Source organism: Callorhinus ursinus, unplaced genomic scaffold (genome assembly GCF_003265705.2).
Source record: "Callorhinus ursinus isolate GAN/ISIS: 27379988/994484 unplaced genomic scaffold, GSC_fseal_2.0 scaffold23, whole genome shotgun sequence".
NCBI classification, from domain to species: domain Eukaryota; kingdom Metazoa; phylum Chordata; class Mammalia; order Carnivora; family Otariidae; genus Callorhinus; species Callorhinus ursinus.
In genome coordinates this window covers 21,493,705-21,517,988 of record NW_027397085.1, presented here as the reverse complement: position 1 = coordinate 21,517,988, position 24,284 = coordinate 21,493,705, and positions in this window count along the sequence as shown.

Genomic DNA, 24,284 nt, shown 5'->3' with positions numbered 1-24,284 from the left:
AGACAATAAAAACACAAGATAATCAGAAAGTCATTAATAGTGTACAAAGATTTGTCTCCATGGATATTCGCTGCAGCATTTTCACAAGGCAAACCTTATCTCTTTTCTCTCAAGGGATTCTAGAACTTAATAGAAACGCAGCTAGTCTTAAAAAAAAAAGACTAAAGCTGCCAGATATTCCATACTGCAAAAGAACACCAGGGATAGAAGATAAAAGCTGACAAAAGGTGACACTGTCGCAAATTGTACGCTTGTGGAAGGATGGGCCCTGGTGGCGGCCTGGCTGGGAGGGAAGGCCCAGCTGACTTCCAAGCCACGTGGAGGGCTCAGGGCTGGTGGGACCAAGGCTCACCCTCGGATATCTGAGAGGCTTCATCAGAGGCACCAGAGGCCTGGGGAGCAGACAAGGACACACACCAAACTCAGACACAAACCCAGTAAGATGAATGCTTAATTATTGAGAATATATGAGACTCTGATTTATCGGGTAGAAGACACCAGACCGGACAGATCAGAAATACTACTGAGAGCAGCAGGGAGCCAATCAGAGACGTTTGCATCTGAGACTCAGCCCTTGCAGTTTCTATCTGGGTGACACTGGGTGACACCAGGCAGGTCACTGCTCTGAACCTTGGCTTCTCCTCATGGCTGTTACAAGGGTGACATGAGTTAATATGCAAGAATGATTTAACGTAACCATCAGCATGTAATACGTCCTTAATACACATTCACAAATATTCTTATTATTGTGGTCGATATTACTGCCATCTTATCACAAAAGATGTCTTTCCCATTCTTTAAGTGTGGGCTACACTTGGGGACTTTCTCCGAAAGAGCACAATATGGAAAGAGGGGAAGAGGAGGCTTACAGTAAAGAAACTTGCCGAACACTATCTCAGCCAGGTGCTCAAGGTCAGCTTCAACGGTGGTAGGTCACGTTGATAGTATGTACACTTGATATGATGTGATGAAATGGCTCTTTATCTCTGTGCTATTCCTCCAAAAATCCCACAACTCCAGGCCCACTATGAGCAAAACATCAGACAGCTCCCAGTAAAAAGGACATTCTATTAGATATCAGACCAGTCTTCCTCAAAACTGTCCAGACCACCAAAAACAAGGAAAGTCTGAGAAACAGTCACAACCCAGAGGAACCTAAGGAGACATGACAATTAAGTGTAATGTAGTGTCCTGAATGAGAACCTGGACCCAGAAAAGGGCATTAGGGAGAAAAACTAATAAGATACAAATAAAGTCTGATGTCTAGTTACCAGTAACATTAGTACCAGTTCATTGGCTATGATTAAGGTGCCATGCTAAAGTAAAATGCTAATAGTAGGGGAAATGGAGTGCAAAGCGTACTGTGTTGGCAATCTTTCTGTAAACCCATTCTTTAAAAAAAAAAAATTATTGACTCAAAAAGCAGAATCAGACCTCTAAATACAGAGAAAGAATGTGCTTGCCAGACGGATGGGGGTGGGGGATGGGCAGAATGGGTGCAGGGGAGTGGGAGACACATAGGGACCACCGTCAGGGATATGGTAATAGCATCATGTGGTGGCAGATGGGAGCTACACATGTGGTGAGCACAGCATAACACACAGCAGAGGTGAGTCACTATTGTTGTGCACCTGAAATTAATGTAACACTGTGTGTCAACCACACTCAAATTAAAAAAAATTAAGATTATTTAAATAAATAAAGAGGCTATTATGCCACTTGCCACAAGAGGTGTTTTGAGTAGCTCTTTACACATCAGAAGGGAGAGGGGGCTCGGAGTAGATCTTACAGCCTCTGAGGTCCAACACTAAACTCGCATGGGGTCACTTTCCCACTTGAAAAGCCCTCAGACCCACTTTTTTTTTTTTTTGACATATCTGTTTTCTTAATAGTTGCCATCCTACCTCTTCTGCCTGGAGTCTCACCCCTAAAGGCCAGCCCCCAGGACCAGCTTTCTCCTTGCTCCTTTCTCCTCTTGTTAAAGCACCTCCATAACTCACATCTTTTCTTTTTTAAATGTGTGGCAGGGAAGCAGCAAGCAGGTAATCAATGCAACCCACAGGGAATTGTACACGGGCTTGTACTAAAGCTCAGTTATCTTCCTGACACAGCAGGATGAAAAAGTGACCTACTACTTACTGATCGCATAGTCAATGCCAGACAACAGTCTAATCATTTTGCAAAGCAGTTTCATGTAATCCTCTCAAACCGGCTATAAACAAGTTACCATTATTTTTTAAGATTTTATTTATTTATTTGACAGAGAGAGACACAGCAAGAGAGGGAACACAAGCAGGGGGAGTGGAAGAGGGAGAAGCAGGCTTCCCACTGAGCAGGGAGCCCAATTCGGGGCTTGATCCCAGGACCCTGGGATTATGAACTGAGCCGAAGGCAGATGCTTAACGACTGAGCCACCCAGGCGCCCCAACAAGTTACTATTAATATCGCCATTTTGCCGATAAGTAAATTGAGGCACAGATTATTTAAGCAACTTGTGCAAGGTCACACACAAATAACAGATTGAAACATTTTTACAATGTTTCAGAATAAAACTCGAAACAATCCAATGTATATCACAACCCAGTAAGAATGAAACTTAGCAAATGTCCCCAGCTCTGCACAGAAAGTTGGACATAAAATTCAATGCAGATAGAATGATGGGCCTCCAATCAGTTGTCCCCTCATCTCCAATGTGTGTTTCATAATTTAGGGCCTTTCTGAAGACTCAGGATGTAGCTGCTTCAAAAGGTAAAAATGGATCTTCACTAATTGATCCTTTTTTTAGCAATTTATTAGCAATTTACAACAGACATTTCTGACCTCCACCTCATCTCTGAAACTCGGTCACCAGGCGCCCTATTTCTGTCCTTCACTTTAGGCCCAGCCTGGGTTTGGGACTGAAAACAGACCAGCGATGGGCTGCAGGTACCTGCCACCTCCATCACCTTCTTGCTCAAAAGAGCCCAAAACTTAATGGATTGATTTTCACACTTTGTCAAACTCTCCCTAGTTTCAAAACAGCCTTTTGTCAATGTTTTGAATCCCTACAGGTTGGGTAATTCTCATTCAAGTTGTCTGATTCCACAGGGGAAATGTTTACCTAAGGCGTGCTTGAAAATAGCAACGACAGCAGTAACCATAATCAGGTTTACGGAGTTAAGTACACTAAGGAATTGGCCTGGACCAGAGCTTTACAAAACATAGGATATTTTGTGCTAACAGTGATGATCCAATAACGGCTTCTTATCTCCATTTTTAGAGTTGAAAAAGTAGGCTGAGAGAGGTTAACTACTTGCACAGAGTCACAAAGCTAGGAATGAATTGCAGGAGCGCAACTTGACCTGATCCGAAGCGGGAGGATTTCTCCCTGCGGTCTTTCCTCACGGCGCATGCCCCTCAGCTGCTCTCTTCCCAGCCTCATACGTGGCCTCTCTCCTGGTTCCTTGAAATGGCCTCTTCTCTACACGTTCTCTCAAATCCAAGGTGTCATCCTTCTCATGTGAGGAAAATCCCCGTGTGAGGTAAAGAAGGCCACGGGGTGGAGCGGGTGCCAGTGGGGCTGCCCCTCCAGCTCCCCACCACCCGCGCTTCTCCCCGGAGCCTCGGGAGAAAATCCTCCACCTCCTTCCCTAGCTGAGCAACCGGTTGCAAGCCACTGAACCTCTGTGAGGCTTAGTTATTACTTCTCCAAATGAACAGAATGATGGCTGTCCTGTCTACCTGACATCTATGAAATTTACACTGATCATTTTGGCAGAAGCTTGCCATTTGGAACTGCATGTTTAAATAAGTTTTATGGTCAACAAACATCAACTGTGCAGATTCCACATAGGAAGCACTAGGCTGAGGGCATCACGCCTCGATTTTAACATTCATAGCAATCATCGTGTGCCAAGTGTTACTGATGAGATCACTGTGGCTTAAAGAGGGCAAAGGACTTAAAAAATATAACCAGGAAGGAGCAGATATATCTGTACATAAAGTATGCTAAGGTAGTTTTTAAATTGTGGAGAATGAGACCAAGAAATCTAAACTTGAATATAGGGATGGGTTTCAGATTCAGAAATTCCTGTAAGAACCAACCATTATGCTAGGCATGTACCTAAAAATAGCTCATTATTCTTCTGCGCTGCATAAAAAGCTTTCAACCTAGGATTATAGCATGAGATCACCTCTCTATTACCTGGTTTACACCACGCTGTGAGCTCCTGCAGCATAACCTTATGCATCTCCTTAGCACCTAACATAGCACCCCTAGTGGAATCAAATGGAATCTTCTTGGGCAAGGAAAAAGACAAGATGTTCATTACAATTTTACCCATTCTTTCTTTTTTTTTTTTAAAGATTTTATTTATTTATTTGAGAGAGAGAGAATGAGAGATAGAGAGCACGAGAGGGAGGAGGGTCAGAGGGAGAAGCAGACTCCCTGCCGAGCAGGGAGCCCGACGTGGGACTCGATCCCGGGACTCCGGGATCATGACCTGAGCCGAAGGCAGTCGCTTAACCAACTGAGCCACCCAGGCGCCCTACCCATTCTTTCTTTTTAAGTTTTTTTTTATTGTAACTCCAGTGTAGTGAAATAGGTGATGGGGATTAAAGAGTACACTCATCATGATGAGCACCGAGGAATGTATAGAACTGATGAATCGTTATGTAGAACACCTAAAAATTTCACCCATTCTATAGTGCAGACACAAGGGAAAATCTCCGAAGTAGAGAATCCATGTGATTGATGTCTGGAGAGGATGATACTAACCTTACTGATGTTATGATTAATAACAGTATTGATGCAATAAAATGAAATTATATTCTTGGAAGTTATGAGATATTTGTTAAGGTCATTAATGAGGATGAAGATGCCGAACATAATACTAACAGCTAACATTTATTAGCCAAAGAATCGTGCAAAGTATTTTTTAGTGTGTATTTTTTTTTTCATTTTCTCTCTACTCCGGTCCTAAGGGCATAATAACATCTAGCTAAGGGCATCACTATTGGGTGGATTATGTGAGACTTTTACTATTAGTGTCTTACATCATAGATGAGAAAAATGAGCCTTAGAGACTTGAAACCATTTGCCAAAGTTTATATATCTAGTGAACTGCAGATCTAGAATGAGAATTCATGTCAAGTTCAAGTTTAGAGTCTGAACTTTGACCTCCATGCCCCCAGCCTCCCTTTCAGATGTGAAGTCCAGCTCAAGGCAGGTGGGCCTGAGCTCCACCCCTAGCAGCTAAGAAGAAAAGCCTGGGAACGAGCACTCACCACTCAGCTTGCTGCCTCCCCTTCTCTGGTGCTGTTTCCATGAAGTTCAAAACATTCTCTTCATATTGGCCTTTAAACTAAACTGGCCTGTTAACTTTCTTCTAACTTCCTCTTCTTAATGAGGCCTTTACTCCCACTCAAGCGTGCCCTTACTGCCTGCCCTTCTTCTGCATTGTAGCTGTTGAAAAGTCACACCCAAGCAGAAGTACGGTCAGTGGTATTGATTAATAGTGTCGTAGGGTGACAGATGGTAGCGACATTTGTGGTGAGCATAGCTAATGTATATGCTTGTCTAATTACTGTGCTGTACACCTGAAACTAATATAAATTGTATGGCAATTATACTCAAAAAAGGGAACAAAAGAAAAGAAAGAAAGAAAGAAAGAAGAAAGATGAAAGAAAGAAGAAAGCAAGAAAGCAAGAAAGCAAGAAAGCAAGAAAACAAGAAAGCAAGAAAGAAAGAAAGAAAAAAAGGAAGAAAAGAGAAGGAAAAAAGAAAAAAGAAAAAAATTCACATCCTTTTGGTCTTTAGTACCAATCAACAGTCCATCTTAAGGAACAGATTTTTCTCTCCCTTCACGCTTCTGCATCCATCATCAGCCTCTGAGGCTGGAATGCAGGAAGCCTGGAACCAAGTTAGCTGTACGTTTCACAAACACTGGTAAGTCAGCCACGGAAGCCCGAGTACTACAAAGGCCCGGCTGCTGACGTTTGGTTTGGTAGCAAAACAGATACTCTAAGGGGCCCCAAATAAACCATTCATGAAATCACCTTCCTCCTGATGTGCTGACCGACAAGCAGCCCCAGGCACTTCATTTCCCAGGACCACAATGCCCATAGCACCCCAAACACAGGAAGTGGCCTGGTCTAATGGAAAGGGCAGCAATCTTGAAGCCTGAAGAACAGCTTGACTGTGTCTCTAGCTGGGTACACAAACTTGGGCAGGTCACTTAATTTCTCTGAGTCTCACTGTCCTCAGACACGAAGTGGAGCTAATATTCTTCCTAATGGTACATCATCCCGCATGTATATAAGCCAGAAATCTAAAAGACATCCTTGTTTCTTCCCTCTTCCCTATCCCAACACCCACTCTGTCTCTGAATTCTGTTGATTCCATATCTTAAATAGCTCTCAGATCTCCTTGTCTCCATTCCCACCAGCTAGGTTCGTTCAGGCATGATGATGTCCTCACTAGACTAACACTAGGTCCTCCTAGCTCATCTCCCTGTTCCCAGGCTAAGCACCACCATCAATCCTTCCCTCTCTCTGAAGACAGTTACCTTGCTGAAGTGCACATCTCATCACATGGATCCCATTAAAATCATTATATGACCCCATCATTAACAATAAAGTACAAATTTACCAACCTAAGATACAAAGTCCTCCATGAGACTGATCTTACCTCCTTATAACAGCAGGAATCTTTCAGATGCTAGGCCCTAAACATCCCTCCAACAGTCCCTTCCTCAAAAGGCAGAACGTGGCCTCTGAAACTAAAAAACCCTGGGCAGACCAGGTACAACCAGATCTGGAGGCTCGCATCTCACCGGGAAGCAGATTCTCACCATCCTCTGCTTTGCTTTCCTCCCTTAGTGACATACTGTTGATTAGGCTCTTCCTACCCAATAACAAATTTGCCCCCTAGCTGTTTCAGGTTTACCTACTAATTATTTTGCAGCCTCTTGGGAAGAGAACGTCTTTTTCTCACTAATTTCAACGCAAGGCAAAAGCACAATGGTCTGCCCTGGGTCACTGGCCCGTCCCCTTACCAAACACTGTTCCTAACAGGAATAGGGTGATGAAGCAGGCACACCCAGGAAGAAGTGGACAGGGTCAGCTGCGCCTGAACTATGTGGCTTATAATAGGGTAACCTACAAAAATCAGACTGTCACCACCAAAATAAGAAGAAAGGATGTTAGCATGGCAAAAACAACACCTAATTTATGATTCTTACCTACAAGAACTTCTCTCCTACCCCAGGCTCCAAAATTTATGAAAACTACCACTTTATTTTGCCCACTTTGTTTATTTTGTTGGTTTTTGAGAGGTCAGGAATTCAGAAAGGGCCGAACCAGGCCTTTCTTGGTGGGGGTTTCACGTGGTAGCAGTGAAATGTCAGCCGGGGCTCGGGCGGCCTGGGTGTCACAGATGGCTCCCTCACCAGGTGACTACTCACGCTGTCTGCCCCGAGCTCAGCGGGGCTGTCAACTGAATGCCTACATGTGGCTTCCTCAGCATGACCGTCTCAAAACAGATGGCCTTCTTACGGCCGCACAGGACTCCATGCAGTGGCATTCCAGCAAAAAGGGGGTAAGCTACATCACCCTTTCCCACCCAACCTCAGAAGTCTCACAGTGTCATTTTTCTGCATTCCCAGGCTGCCCAGGCTGCACCTCTGGGTAAGAGGAGTATCAAATGATTTGTAGCTACTAAGCATTTTCTATTGTTCCGTGGACACATTCCCACCATTTCTGCAACTTTTGCCTCCGTGAATGCATTTCCTCAGTGTTGGATATCCTTTCTTCTTTGTCTCTGTGCCACACTTTACTGACCTTGCAGGATGCATCCCCTCCGCAAAGCTTTCATTCTCTTCCCCACCAGGAGTGCTCATCGCCTCCTTTGGACCACCACATAACCTCTCTTATAGTGCCTTTTCCTGACGTACTGTTGACCTCGGCTCTATGGCCGCTGTAAGTTCCTCAAAGGCAGGACAGCCTGATTTCCCTCTGTGCTCCCCACAGTAATTGTCACTCACAGGCCCTCAGTACTGGTTTGCTGGATGACACAATTAGATGATTTGGCCCAAGAGCTTTTCAAATGTTAAAGTACTATTCTAACAGAAACTGTCATTATTTACAAAACAAGAGTGAACCTTTTACTGAAGAAAATGTGATAACATCTAGTGATAGCTTTCTACCTGACAGATTCTGAATAGATAATCCATTTTACTGTCAAAAAAATTATTTAAGTGTTTTTTTTTTTCCTTTCCTTCTTTCTCTTGCTTAAATACTAATGATACCTAGTGGTTTGTCCTTTATACTTTATCTGTTATTTGGATCACTGTTCCCAGGTTTTATCAGTAAGTCACCTTTCCATGAACCTGTTTTATCAGGCCAAACCTTTACATTTTTTACAGTTTTCGACCTAAATTTTTTATCATCTAATTTTCTTGCACCATTGCTTTTTTCTTTTTTTTTTAAGAATTTTTTTTTAAGATTTTATTTATTTATTTGAGAGAGAGAGAGAATGAGAGATAGAGAGCACAAGAGGGAAGAGGATCAGAGGGAGAAGCAGACTCCCTGCTGAGCAGGGAGCCCGATGTGGGACTCGATTCCGGGACTCCGGGGTCATGACCTGAGCCGAAGGCAGTCGCTTAACCAACTGAGCCACCCAGGCGCCCTACTTTTTTTCTTTGATTAGTCTTTTATGTATTCCATATAAAATTTTGAGGATTTGAGGGCCTATTATGTACTAGGCATTATAATGAAACCTGGAGAATCAGTGAAAAACAAGTTACCATCCATTTTTGCAAGAAACTCAGTGTTCGGTGGAAAAAGAAGATGTGGTAGATGTTAAGTCAGAGACCTGCAGAGAAGAGTATGGGTTGGGTACCTAGTCCTGTCAGCAGTGGGGCAGAAAAACTCTGCAGAGGCAAATAGCAGCCCATCTACAAAAATGAAAAGTAATTAGACTAATAAAGAAGGGGAAATTTCAACAAGAGAGAACCTCCTGGCCACAGGTATGGAGACAGGAAAGAACAGATGTGGGAAGAACAGCAAGCAGTTCATGTTCTTGGTGTGTAAAGTATAAGACAGAAAAGGACATGTTTCTGGATCCTCTAGCTAGCCAAGTTGTAGACTGTCCTGGTTTTCAAGTAGCACAGTCTCTGGAAATCTCTGACTAGCTAGGAAGCTGGTTAGTTACCAAAAGAATTCAAGAAACAATTGTGGACAACTGAGCTCGAGGGAATTTTAAAAATTATTATGCAGGCTTTTACCCAAGCCAAGTGAAATTGGCTGCTAAAATGTACATATAATATCTTCTCTCTCTATATATATATATCTCCAATTCTACTTTTTACCATCTAGGAGATTTGGGGGATAATTTATTCATAGATTCTCTTTTATCAAACAAGAGTATATTATATTTCTGCCTACCTCAAAGAGATGGTGGCAAGACCACAAATGATGGTGTTTAGGAGAAGCTCCTTTTGTGGAAAAGGGTTACTTTTGCCCAGTCAGCTTCTCTGCCATTTTTAGTGGTGAGACCACTTGCTTTTCCTTCTTTCTTGGAGACCAACCTCCCTTACCTCACCCCATGTGTAAGCATGTGACCTTAGTCAAACCAGTCAGAACTATTTACCGGTGACCACACTGAACAATGCAGGCCTAAGTACACATCCCTGTTTGGTTCACAGATAACCAAGTAGCTCCACCTTGTTCAGTCAGAATAAATCTTGTAATTCAGAGGAAATTTGGAAAGGGGAAGCTTTCTTTCCAATGGCGGTGCTAAGGCATTTTAGTTCAAACCAAAAACCACTAAAGGGCCACAACTCATAAGGAAATGCCCAACAAAGAAGACCACAGAGGAAAACAGAGCAGAGCAAAGAGATCGGTAACTGATGATCAGATGTGAATGTCTGGCTACAGCTACCCTTAAAATACACTGCAGCTATTAATGAATTTCCATTTTTAAGTGACTTTTACTTTTGTTTCTGTATCTTAAAACTATAAGGAGTCCAAATTTATATATACCATATAATTTATGGTAATATATTACCTATTGATCCCCTCCTTTATCTGAATACATCCTTTACTTTTAATATTACATTCTGACTTTCACTTCAAAACAATATCCAAAAGCTATAATTCAGGAAACTTTCCTGGAAACAAATTAATTAGACATGCTATATAACTGAGAAAATTAAGTGATAATAATTATCACCAAGATATGTAATTTTTTTCTTAACAGCTTTATTAAGCTATAATTCACATATCATCAATTCATTCCACTTAAAGTGTACAATTCAATGTGCTCTGGGTATCACAGCCAAGAAATCATTACCAAATCCACTGTCATGAAGACATTCCCCTATGTTATCTTCTAAGAGTTTTATATTTTTAGTATTTAATTTCCCTGATCCATTTAGAGTTCATTTTTGTGTATGGTATGTGGTAGGGGTCCAATTTCATTCTTTCGCATGTGGATATCCATTTGTCCCAGCATCATTTGTTAAAAAGACTATTCTTTCCCCCATTGAATTGGCTTGACACCCTTGCTGAAAACTGGTTGACTATAGTTGTAAGGGTTTATTTCTGGACTCCCAATTCAATTGCATGGATCTCTATCTATTCTTTTTTTATTATTATTAACATAAAATGTATTATTTTTTTCAGGTGTACAGATCTGTGATTCATCAGTCTTACACAATTCACAGCGCTCACCATAGCACATACCCTCCCCAGTGTCTATCACCCAGCCACCCCATCCCTCCCATCTCCCCTCCACTCCAGCAACCCTCGGTTTGTCTCCTGAGATTAAGAGTCTCTTATGGTTTGTCTCCCTCTCTGGTTTCATCTTGTTTCATTTTCTTAATCCAGGACTGTACGGTTTCGATTACCACAGTTTTGTAACAAGTTTTGAATTTGGAAAATGTAAGTCTTCCAACTTGGTTCTCCTTCTTCAAGACAATTTTAGCTAGCTATTCTGGATCCCTAAATTCCCATATAAGTTTTAGGAATGACTTAACAGTTTTTGCAAAAAAATACAGTTGTTTCCTGACTGAGATTACATTGAATCTATAGATCAATTTGGCAAGTACTAACATCTTAACAATATTATATCTTCTGATCCATGAATGTAGGATGTCTTTCTATTTATTTAGATCTTTAATTTCTTTCAACACTGATTTCTAGTTTTCAGTGTACAACTCTTCAATTCCCTTGATTGAATTTATATCCTAGTATTTTCTAATGCAATTGTAAATGTATTGTAAAAGTAAAATATTAATTTGGACTATCCAGTAGAATTCATCTGGAATATTCATTAGTGTATAGAAATACAATCAATCGTTTTTTTAAAGATTTTATTTTTAACTAATCTCTACACCCAACATGGGGCTTGAACTTACAGCCCTGAGATCAACAGTTGCCTGCTCTACTGACTGAGCGATCCAGGTGCCCCCACAGTCAATCTTTACACATTGATTTTGCAACCTGCAACCTTGCTGAGCTTGTTTATTACTTATAATAACTTTTTAGTAGATTCCTTAGAATTTTCAATACATGAGATCATGTCATCTGCAATAGAGATAGTTTTACTTCTTCCTTTCCAACCTAGATGTCATTATTTCTTTTTCTTGTCTAATTGCTCTGGCAAGAATCTCCAATACAACATTGAATAGAAATTATGGGAAGTTATTTTTTTCTTGTTCTTGATCTTAAGGGGAAAGAATTAAGTCTTCTCCCATTAAGTATGATCTTAGCTATGGGTTTTTTGTAGAGGCCTTTTATCAGAGTGAGGAAGTTCTATTTTACTTCTTATTTGTTGAGCTTTTTTAAATCATGAAACGTTATTAAATTTTGGCAAATGCTTTTTCTGTGTTTACTGAATGAGATATATTCTTGACAGAATTATTGACTTCAAAGAAAAAAAGTTTCTTGAGCATAAGAGCAAGACAAAGTCACTATAAAGAAAGGAAAATCATATCACCATTGGAAGTTTCAACATCAGTGTTTTATCTCAGAAGAAAATGAAGTAACATATCTAACGTACTCAAGGAAAGTAAATGTGAGCCACAGATTTTGTATCTAACCAAACTGACCTTCAAACATAAAGGCAGATGGCAATCAAAATACAAGAACTCAGAGTATAATGTTACTATGAGCTCACATAAGCTATGACTAGAATTAAAACATAGACTTTAAAAATTATAACAAATCAATTTTAAATAAATTTTAAAAGTGCATCTTTTTAGAATAAAAATAGTTCATCAAAACTAACTCTAGAAGATTCAGAAATTACAAGGCAACCTTTACCTATTAAGGAAAGTAAACCAGTAATTAATAATTTATTCCTACACATACAGAAAATACCAGAATTCCAGAGAAGAAAAAAAAAATTCCCAACTCATTTCATGAAGCTAGAATAACCTTGAGATGACGACAGTGAGAAAGGAAAAGTAACAGCTAGATGAGCTTATGAATATAAATGTAAATGCCCTAAGAAAATATTAGCACTACATAACTCTGGCACTACAAAAAAGACATTGTGTAGGGGCACCTGGCTGGCTCAGTCAAAAGAGCATGTGACTCCTGATCTTGGGGTAATGAGTTTAAGCCCCACGGTGATTATAGAGATGACTTAAATAACAAAACTTTTCAAAAATTGCCTAGTTGTGACCAAGTTGTGTTTTTTCCAGTAATGTAGCAATAGTTTAATATTAGAAATTTAATCATTTTATAGTATTAAGAGATTAAAAGGGAACAGAATAATTCATTTCAATACATGAACCAAAAACAGGCATTAAATACAATTTGATTCAATATCCATTCATGATAAAGCAATTAGCACAGAAGGAATAGAGGAAAAGTTTCTTCATCTGCTTAAGGACATCCCTCTAAACATACTTTCTTATTGTATAGGGTTAAAGGGAAGAAACAAAGCACTCATTATTTAGATATAACATGACTATCTAGATTAAAAAAGAAAAGATAATATACAAACATGTTTTGTTAATTAATAGAAGGGTTCAACTGCATCTCTATAATTTATTATTATTTTATCCCTATTATTTAACTAGGAATAAAAAGTTAGCAAATACAATTTTTGATAGTACAATATACTAATTTAGAAAGATTTAACTAAAGATATGTAATATTTCTAAAGAAGAATCATAAAACTTTATTAAAAGATTAAGATTTGAATAAGTGTAGATCTTAGCAAAAGATCAATAAGGAAATAAAGGCTTTAAATGACACACTGGACCAAATGGACTTCACAGATATATTCAGAACATTCCATCTCAAAGCAACAGAATACACATTCTTCTCTAGTGCCCATGGAACATTCTCTGGAATAGATCACATCCTGGGTCACAAATCAGGTCTCAACCGGTACCAAAAGATTGGGATCATTCCCTGCATATTTTTGGACCACAATGCGTTGAAACTAGAACTCAGTCACAAGAGGAAAGTCGGAAATATCTCAAATACATGGATGCTCTTTAGCCTCCATGGATGGAGGCTAAATGGGTCAACCAGAAAATTAAAGAAGAATTAAAAAAACTCATGGAAACCAACGAAAATGAAAACACAACTGTTCAAAATCTTTGGGACGCAGCAATGGCGGTCCTAAGAGGAAAGTATATAGCAATACAAGCCTTTTTCAAGAAACAAGAAAGGTCTCAACCTAACCCTACACTTAAGGGAGCTGAAGAAAGAACAGCAAATAAAGCCTAAACCCAGCAGGAGAAGAGAAATAATAAAGATCAGAGCAGAAATCAACGAAATAGAAACCAAAAGAACAGTAAAACAGATCAACAAACTAGGAGCTGGTTCTTTGAAAGAACTAATAAGATTGATAAACCCCTGGCCAGACTTATCAAAAAGAAAAGAGAAACAACCCAAATAAATAAAATCATGAACAGAAGAGGAGAGATCACAACCAACACCAAAGAAATACAATTATAAGAACATATTATGAGCAACTCTATGCCAGCAAATTAGATAATCTGGAAGAAATGGATGGATCCTAGAGATGTATCAACTACCACAAACTGAACCAGGAAGAAATAGAAAACCTAAACAGACCCATAACCACTAAGGAAATTGAAGCAGTAATCAAAAATCTCCCAACAAACAAGAACCCAGGGCCAGATGGCTTCGCAGGGGAATTAAACCAAACATTAAAGAAGAATTAATACCTATTCTTCTGAAACTGGAAGGAAAAACTTCCAAACTCATTTTATGAGGCCAGCATTACCTAGATCCCAAAAGCAGACAAAGACCCCATCAAAAAGGAGAATTACAGACCAATATCCCTGAGGAACATGGATGCAAAAATTCTCACCAAAATACTAGCCAATAGGATCCAACAGTATATTAAAAGGGTTATTCACCACAACCAAGTGGGATTTATTCCTGGGCTGCAAAGTTGGTTCAACATCCACAAATCAATGTGATACAATATGTTAATAAAAGCAAGAACAAGAATCATATGATCCTCTCAATAGATGCAGAAAAAACATTTGACAAAGTACAGCATCCTTTCTTGATTAAAACTCTTCAGAGTGTAGGGATAGAGGGTATAAACCTCAATATCATAAAAGCCATCTATGAAAAACCCACAGGGAATATTATTCTCAATGGGGAAAAACTGAGAGCTTTCCCCGTAAGGTCAGGAACCGGCAGGGATGTCCACTATCACCACTGCTATTCAACATAGTGCTAGAAGTCCTAGCCACAGCAATCAGACAACAAAAAGAAATCAAAGGCATCCAAATCAGCAAAGAGGAAGTCAAACTCTCACTCGTTGCAGATGATATGATACTTTATGTGGAAAACCCAAAAGACTCCACCCCAAAACTGCTAGAACTCATACAGGAATTCAGTAAAGTGGCAGGATATAAAATCAATGCACAGAAATCAGTGGCATTCCTATACACCAACAACAAGACAGAAGAAAGAGAAATTAAGGAGTCAATTCCATTTACAATTGCACCCAAAACCATAAAATACCTAGGAATAAATCCAACCAAAGAGGCAAAGGATCTGTACTCAGAAAACTATAAAATACTCATGAAAGAAATTGAGGAAGACACAAAGAAATGGAAAAACGTTCCATGCTCATGGATTGGAAGAACAAATATTGTGAAAATGTCAATACTACCTAGAGCAATCTACACATTTAATGCAATCCCTATCAAAATACCATCAACTTTTTTCAAAAAAATGAAACAAATACTCCTAAAATTTGTATGGAACCAGAGAAGACCCCAAATAGCCAGAGAAATGTTGAAAAAGAAAAGTAAAGCTGGTGGCATCACAATTCCGGACTTCCAGCTCTATTACAAAGCTGTCATCATCAAGACAGTATGGTACTGGCACAAAAACAAACACATAGATCAAAGGAACAGAATCGAGAGCCCAGAAATGGACCCTCAAGTCTATGGTTAACTAATCCTCGACAAAGCAGGAAAGAATGTCCAATGGAAAAAAGACAGTCTCTTCAACAAATGGTGTTGGGAAAATTGGACAGCCACATGCAGAAGAATGAAACTGGACCATTTCCTTACACCACACACAAAAATAGACTCAAAATGGATGAAAGACCTAAATGTGAGACAGGAATCCATCAAAATCCTAGAGGAGAACAGAGGCAGCAACCTCTTCGACCTCAGCCGCAGCAACTTCTTCCTAGAAACATCGCCAAAGGCACGGGAAGCCAGGGCAAAAATGAACTATTGGGATTTCATCAAGATAAAAAGCTTTTGCACAGCAAAAGAAACAGTCCACAAAACCAAAGACAACCGACAGAATGGGAGAAGATATTTGCAAATGACATATCAGATAAAGGGCTAGTATCCAAAATCTATAAAGAACTTATCAAACTCAACACCCAAAGAACAAATAATCCAATGAAGAAATGGGCAGAAGACATGAACAGACATTTTTCCAAAGAAGACATCCAAATGGCCTACAGACACATGAAAAAGTGCTCAACATTGCTTGGCATCAGGGAAATCCAAATCAAAACTTCAATGAGATACCACCTCACACCAGTCAGAATGGCTAAAATTAACAAATCAGGAAATGACAGATGTTGGCGGTGATGTGGAGAAAGGGGAACCCTCCTACACTTTTGGTGGGAATGCAAGCTGGCGCAACCACTCTGGAAAACAGTATGGAGGTTCCTCAAACATTTGAAAATAGAGCTATCATACAATCCAGCAATTGCACTACTGGGTATTTACCCCAAAGATACAAATGTAGGGATCCGAAGGGGTACGTGCACCCCGATGTTTATAGCAGCATTGCCCACAATAGCCAAACTGTGGAAGGAGCCAAGATGTCCATCAACAGACGAATGGATAAAGAAGATGTGGTATATATATACAATGGGATATTATGCAGCCATCAAAAAGAATGAGATCTTGCCATTTGCAATGACGTGGATAGAACTGGAGGGTGTTATGCTGAGCGAAATAAGTCAATCAGAGAAAAACATGTATCATATGACCTCACTGATATGAGGAATTCTTAATCTCAGGAAACAAACTGAGGGTTGCTGGAGTGGTCGGGGGTGGGAGGGATGGGGTGGCTGGGTGATAGACATTGGGGAGGGTATGTGCTATGGTGAGCACTGTGAATTGTGCAAGACTGTTGAATCACAGATCTGTACCTCTGAAACAAATAATGCAATATATGTTAAGAAAAAAAAAGAAGAAGAAGATAGCAGGAGGGAAAGAATGAGGGGGAGTAAATCAGAGGGGGAGACAAACCATGAAAGACGATGGACTCTGAAAAACAAACTGAGGGTTCTAGAGGGGAGGGGGTGGGGGGATGGGTTAGCCTGGTGATGGGTATTAAAGAGAGCACGTTCTGCGTGGAGCACTGGGTGTTATGCACAAACAATGAATCGTGGAACACTACATCAAAAACTAATGATGTATGGTGATTAACATAACAATAAAAAATTTAAAGGAAAAAAAACAAAAACAAAAATTCGGGGTGCCTGGGTGGCTCAGCCAGTTAAGCATCTGCCTTTGGCTCAGGTCATGATCTCAGGGTCCTGGGATCAAGTACCGCTTCGGGCTTCCTGCTCAGTGGCGAGTCTGTTTCTCCCTCTCCACCTCCCTCACCCTCTCCCTCTGTGATCTCTCTCACTCTCTCTCAAATAAATAAAGATCTTTAATAAATAAAAATAAAAGAAAACCTTAATGGAAACATATATGCAAAGTAAAAGAGTGGAAAAATATATGCTATAATGTTAACAGTAGTTGACATTTGGTGTTAGGATTATGATGGTTTTTAGTTTTATTTGTGTTGTCTGCTTCATTTTCTCTAGTGAGCATAATTAGCTCTTAATGAATCTGTTGAATCAATTAAAAAAGATTTTTTAATGTCACAGTTGTTAACAGTGATAATCGATGCACTTGTGCTGAAATGTCTTTAAGAAGCAAACACAAGCAGAAAAGAGCTTCCGAGCTGCACTTCTACAGACAACATTTTACATGACCTAGTTGAGAAAATAGGTTTAAAGCAGGACGATGCCCCAGTCCTCCCTGAGCCTCCCGATTGGAAACAGATGGTTAAAAAAGTGGACGAGGCCCCTAAGTTCAGCATAAAAGAATTGCACTTGAATTTCAGTGCTCTCTGATATTTTAGACAAGTGGATGGTCCCTGCTCTGCCTTCCTGGTTCCAGAGAGGAGCTAATGTCTTTCACAACAGTGTGAAATAACTGTCAAACATGTCTTTTTTGTCCCTGCCTTTTCACACCAAATGTTCTACTTTCTTTTTCAAACAAGGAAAAGATAGCACTGCAGCCTTCCCCCAACTAGAGAAAATGGATGTAATTGAAGCATAATTTGTGCTGGGGTTTTGTTTTTAACTCACCTCCTTAGTGAAGATGCCTGCTCTCAGAGTCTGCAAGGCTTGCCGGACTCGCTCTCTGGCCCTGCTTGTGATAAAACAGCAAGAACAAAAACAGTGTACATTTCCCAGGTTATATAAAGGAAAGGGTTCCGGTAATGTAGGAACAGTTGTTGGCCTGGTTAGTCACTTCACAAATGCTAGGAGCCACTGACCATCTACACAGTACCTGTATTGAGAATTGTTAACTTATTTACCAAACTATAATACCTCAATCTTATTTGGTGCTCACCTGTGTTTAATATGCTGCATTAAATGATTCGCATTCATCATTTCAAGTAATCCTCCTGGCAACTCTATTAGGTAGATTCTACCTTATGAGCCCTGTGTTAGAGATGAGAAAACTGAACCTCAAGAGAAGTTACATGGCTTGCCAAAATCATAAACTAGTAAATGATGGAGCTGGGATTTGAACCCACGTAGCCTGTCTCATGCCTGGAGCCTGAACCTCTTTACCTTTGTCTTCAGAATCATTAAGTGAGTCAGTGTTTTCACTTGTGTCATCCCCTTAATGCTCCTTCCATAATCCCTAGCCATGGATATTTAAATCTCTGTTTACTGATGAATCTCTGACCTATCAAATCATTTGCCCAAACAATCAGAGCCATCTAACTTCAAAACCTATGCCTTTAGCAGTAGGTCACATTCTCTATCAGAGATCCACAGCCCAGATATAGTTCCTCTTCCTCCGTCCATTTCTCCATCTGCCAAAGAAAGGGGATTATGTTTTACCCCTTGAAAACCTCAACAGTTTTGGGGCACCTGGGTGGCTCAGTCGTTAAGCGTCTGCCTTCAGCTCAGGTCATGGTCCCAGGGTCCTGGGATCCAGTCCCACATTGGGCTCCCTGCTCAGCGGGGAGCCTGCTTCTCCCTTCTGCCCTCCCCCTGCTTGTGTTCCCTCTCTCGCTGTGTCTCTGTCAAATAAATAAATAAAATGTTGGAAAAAAAAAACTCAGTGGTTTTTATGGGGATCTCACTTGATTTATGGGGACTCATTTGATTACATTGGATGTAATTCAATGTAAAAGAACTGTGAAAGGTAGAAAGACATAAAGAATTCAAATTTCGATATTTCACTCCAGGAACCAATATTGCACTGTATGTTAACTAACAAAATTTACAATAAAAAAAAAGAATTCAAATCTGCACCCATATTTCAGCTAAGTTTCCTTATCAGGCATCGATTCATAGAAAATGCTAAATCTCTCCCATTTGTGTTTATAAAGGTACAAGTAATGACACATTCCCTATTTTCTATCCATAGCAGGACTTAGATGGTTATTCCATTATCCCACATGTTCCTATATAGCTTTGTGCTTTGAAGTTACGCTGACTCCATGTTCAAGTTCAAGGTTGGACCCCAACAAGCCTAAATCAAACAAAGTAATCTCAGTTCCCCCAGACAATGTGATTCTTTCAGTTAACTTTGACTAAAGACAAGCAGCACATTCATTCCCCTCATAGGGAGGTTTAACTAAATTTGGGCCAGGGAGGTGTGTACCGAAGGTATGCAATATGGAGCCAGAAATCATGTAGACCTTGTCTACCATACGGGAGGTTGGTCACTGGATGATACCGACACCATCAAAATGGGTAAGAACTTCCTAAATGTTATTTGTTATTACACTAAAATTTTTGACAATTTCTGTTACAACTTTGATGGTGCTATTCCTTCCCATGGGTAAGTATTTTTAGGACATTCTCATTCAAACTTGCATATCCCAGCTCCAGCTCATCTCTGCAGCCACAGTCGCCAACATCATTTTATTGAACTAATTTGTATGAAAAGGCAATGTCCTCTTTTCTCTGTTACTGTCTCATTTTCTAAGGCACTAACCTTTTATGCCTATTTCAGGCAGTAGGGAGATAGGGAGGCATTTCCTGGCACCGGTAATGAGCTTCCAGTTCTGTTTCTTTCCCCTTGAAAAAGGCACCCCCACCAGAGGTGAACAACATGCATTTTGCAAAATAAAATTTATTAAGCGTAAATACTTGAAATAGACTTGTTCTAAGTTTCATCTTCCTTGGTGAATTTGAAGCATCTTTTCCTTCACTGCCAAGTGCCACTGACTGTTCAAGCCTCTGTTATTTTTCCCATGTAAAATAACAAATATTATCAAAATCAGATAAATAGCTTGGTTTTTAGTATTAAAATGCTGTTGCCAAAGACTTGTGCACCAACCACTCATACAAGAAAGACATTTTTGCAACTCCTTCATAGAGGAGCTTTGAGATGGTAACTTGTGATAACTGGGGATGGTTTACCCCACCCCAGGACTGGCCCTCATAGATAGACGTTGCATTTCTCCATTTGTGTCCCCTCCAATTTTGCGTTTCCAGGTGGCCAATTTTTTGCAGCCAGGAAAAAGCTAATTTGCATTAACTAGCTCCCAGCAAATTTCTTTCCTGAAATGCACTCAAATCCGCCCCTTCTTGCATCCATCCCAGCAGCTACTGCCCCATTTCAAGGCTCCCACTCAGATTACTCCAACAGACTTCTCCCCATTCCTCCCTTTTCCCATTCCTACACCTTAGTGCTCCAGAAGTTTCTCTTAGAAGGCAAATCTGATGATCATATTACTTTCCTATGCAAAGTTTCTCATGACTGTCCACTATCTTCAGAATAAAATTCCAGCATCGTGGCCTCACGTTCAAGACCCTTTGTGATCTGGCCCTGACACAGGGACAGCCACGTGCCTCACCACTCCTGTCTTGTACCTCTACTGCACTACACTCATTCATGACACTTACAACATTGGATCTCTGATAGAATAGAGTGGGGCCACATTTTGACAGAAAAGCTTTTTTAAAAAGATTTTATTTATTTATTTGAGAGAGAGAGACAGAGAGAGCATGAGCGGGGGGTGGGTGGAGGGATGGAGGGACAGAGCAAGAGGGAGAGAGAATCTCAAGCAGACTCCCTGCTGAGCGCAGAGCCTGACTCAGGGCTTGATCCCATGACCCTGGGATCATGACCTGAGCCGAAATCGAGAGTCAGACACTCAACCAGCTGAGCGAGCCACCCAGGCGCCCCTGAAAGAGAAACTTCTTAATAAAATCAGTTATTTCTTCCCTATATTTTAAAAAAGCTTTTCTTGGGCGCCTGGGTGGCTCAGTTGGCTAAGCGACTGCCTTCGGCTCAGGTCATGATCCCGGAGTCCCGGGATCGAGTCCCGCGTCGGGCTCCCTGCTCGGCGGGGAGTCTGCTTCTCCCTCTGACCCTCCCCCCTCTCATGCTCTCTCTATCTCACTCTCTTTCTCAAATAAATATTTAAAAAATAAATAAATCAAATAAATAAAAAAGTTTTTCTTTTCACATACAGTGCTTTAAAGTCCCCAACATGGTTTCCAGTACAATATGAGGTAGGAATCTAACTTTATTGTCTTTCACACAATTAACTAGTTGAACAAATAGCATTTAACCAACGAATATCCTTAAGGGGGTCATTGTCAATTTCTGGAATATTATACCTACAAGAGAGCTGGGAGTATGCAAAGCTCTTTAAAATTTGACCCCGCCCAGTTTTTCTGTGTTTAAAGGACTTCTTAAGATACAAAGAGTACAAAAAGAAAAAAAAAACTGACAGATTTATCAAACTTCATCAACAGGACCTATAAACAGAATGTAAAGATCAGCTGTAGGATGGAAATATACATTTATCACACATATATTTATTTGACAAAGGGTGAATATCTAGGCTATATAAAGGGCTCAATCAATTAAAAAAGACAAAATAAACCAGAAATGTAGGGAAAAGCTTTTGAACAGACTATTCACAGCAAAGGAAATCTGATAAATCTGTTAAAAATGCTAAATGTTCTTATTAATCAGAATATGCATGATAAAAATACCATAAAACTGTATCATGCACTTAAAAATTTGTTAAAAGGCTAGACTTCATGTTATGTGTGTTGTTGCTATTTACCAAATTAACCACAAAAAAACATGAAAAGCAGTATCACACTCATCAGAATAGCAAATAATAGGTCTGTGGATACCAAACGTTGGTGAGGACAGGGCAGTGGTAACCCTTGTTACCCCCATTGCTTATGGTAACGTAGATTGGAACAGCTACTTTGGTACAGAGACTTTTGTTGAACCATTTCTGGGGCCCTGGGACTGTGAATCTGGCTTAGGGTTTTTGAATCTGGAGTAAGATCTCAGTTTATGGAATATAAGAAATGCACGGAATGGAAAAGGCTATATCCAGAGGTAAAGCAGGAGTCCAGTAAAAAGACCATCCCAGAATAGCATCAACACAGAGGGCTCTACAGAGGGCCCAGCTCTAGCTATAGGTCAACATGTCTGACTAGGTGGACTGAGAGACAGAGCTGGAAGGTTCTCAACAAAGGAGGAGAGAATTCTGAAGGCTGTCTCATACAGGACTGTTCACGAAGGACTCCACGAATGTGTTTGCAGCCTCTCCCAATGGTGGCGAGTATTAAGCCCATCTCAAGCAATCAGCAAATTCCTCTATACCAGATATGGAACTTCCCCACCTCCACGCTGGGGAAGGAAACGTTAGTATTTTCCAAGGTCCCACAGCCAGGAATTTATTTAAATATTTGTCATTTTGTTTCAGAAACTAATCCTGCCCATTTCTCTTTCAGACTGAAGAAGAAAATTAAGCACTCAACATTCATTGAGTGATGTCTTCGTGCCGGCACTGTGGAGAATACAATCTAGCCCAAGATACTGTCCTTCCTACTCTCCAGACTCTGGTCCTATGGAACTCAAGACACTATTTATTTCAATATTAATATGATTTCTTTCTGTCATGGTTTCCCTCCTGCTTTCCATGAAAATAGCCAGACCCTTTGTATTTCTTCTTCCTAGGATTTTTTGCAGAAATGAAGCAGTAGGTTGCTGGAGGACAGTCCTCTTCTCCCTCCCTCTCCATTCTCCTTGCTCCTTTGAGTGAACATCTGAGCCTGTGAAAGCATTTACGACGGGAAAAGAGGAACCAGGAGAGTACCTTTGCAGGCAGCCAGAGAAAGGCTTCCATCAATAACACATCTTTTCTGTTGGTGGTCAAAGTTTTCCTGACCCTAAGGCCTATCTGGAGAAGTGAGGCGCTATGTCCTCAACCTACACAAAGGCCCTCCAAGCAAGAAACACAAGCAGCAGCTGCTTGACTTCAGGAGACCAGTGTGGACAGAAATCCCAAGAGCAGACCCCTCCTTGACCCTTGACACTCTATAAGTAAGACAAGTAAGACCCATGGTACTGTTAGGCAATTGGGGGCAGCGAGAGTTGGGGAAGGGGCCCAATAATGACAGTCTGGGGGGTGGAGACTCAGTCATACTTAATTCAATTCATAAAAAGCAGTAACAACCAATGGAATGCTACTTACAAACCCTTGTTTGCACAGTGTTAACACTCATATCATAAATCAGAGAACGTAAGAGCTGGAGTGATCCTTAAAACTCATCCACCTTCATCTTGCCATCACATCAGTGAATCTGATCCAGCAAGCCCAGTGATTGTCAAAGGTGGGTGAATCACAAATGAAGGATCGTAAGTTAACTACAACCCAGGTATTTTATCCAGCACCTTTTCCACAGACGCAAACCACTTAGTTGGAAAAGAACGGTGCCGTGAAAAGCTGGGACATCCCTAGTCATTTTAAAGTGAGGAAACAACAAGACAAAAAAAAAAAAAAAAAAAAAAAAAACTAAAGAAATGAAGATGGAGAGGTGAGTACAGGATCCCCAAGCAAGGAAGCAGAAGCTCTCAGAAGGCCCTCCGGACTTCAGAAGCAAACTCTGCCTCATACTGCCCCCTGGTGGACTGGAATAAAAACGCCTCTGCTCAGCACTGCGGCGCTAAATTCAAAGTGAATTTGAAACTGTTAAATTTAGGGCGCCTGGGTGGCTCAGTTGGTTAAGCGACTGCCTTCGGCTCAGGTCATGATTCTGGAGTCCCGGGATCGAGTCCCACGTCGGGCTTCCTGTTCAGCAGGGAGTCTGCTTCTCCCTCTGACCCTCTTCCCTCTTGTGCTTTCTATCTCTCATTCTCTCTCTCAAATAAATAAATAAAATCTTTAAGAAAAGAAACTGTTAAATTTAAAGAATGGGAGATAAAAAGCCTCTGTTCACATTCAGATCCTCTCTGGAGAGCTTCACAGAACATAAACCCTCTGATCTATGACTATTTGCCCCAAGGAAATGGTAACATGTTGGACGTAAATAACAGGAGCACATAACCAAACAGCAAGTTAGGTCTCAGCTCTGGAACCCAAGAGATATCGTCCAGTTTCTCTAAGGCTCATTTTACTCATCTGTAAAAGGGACATAATAATAGGACATCCCCTTGGGGAGCCTGGGTGGCTCAGTCAGTTAAGCATGCTACTCTTGGTTTCATGAT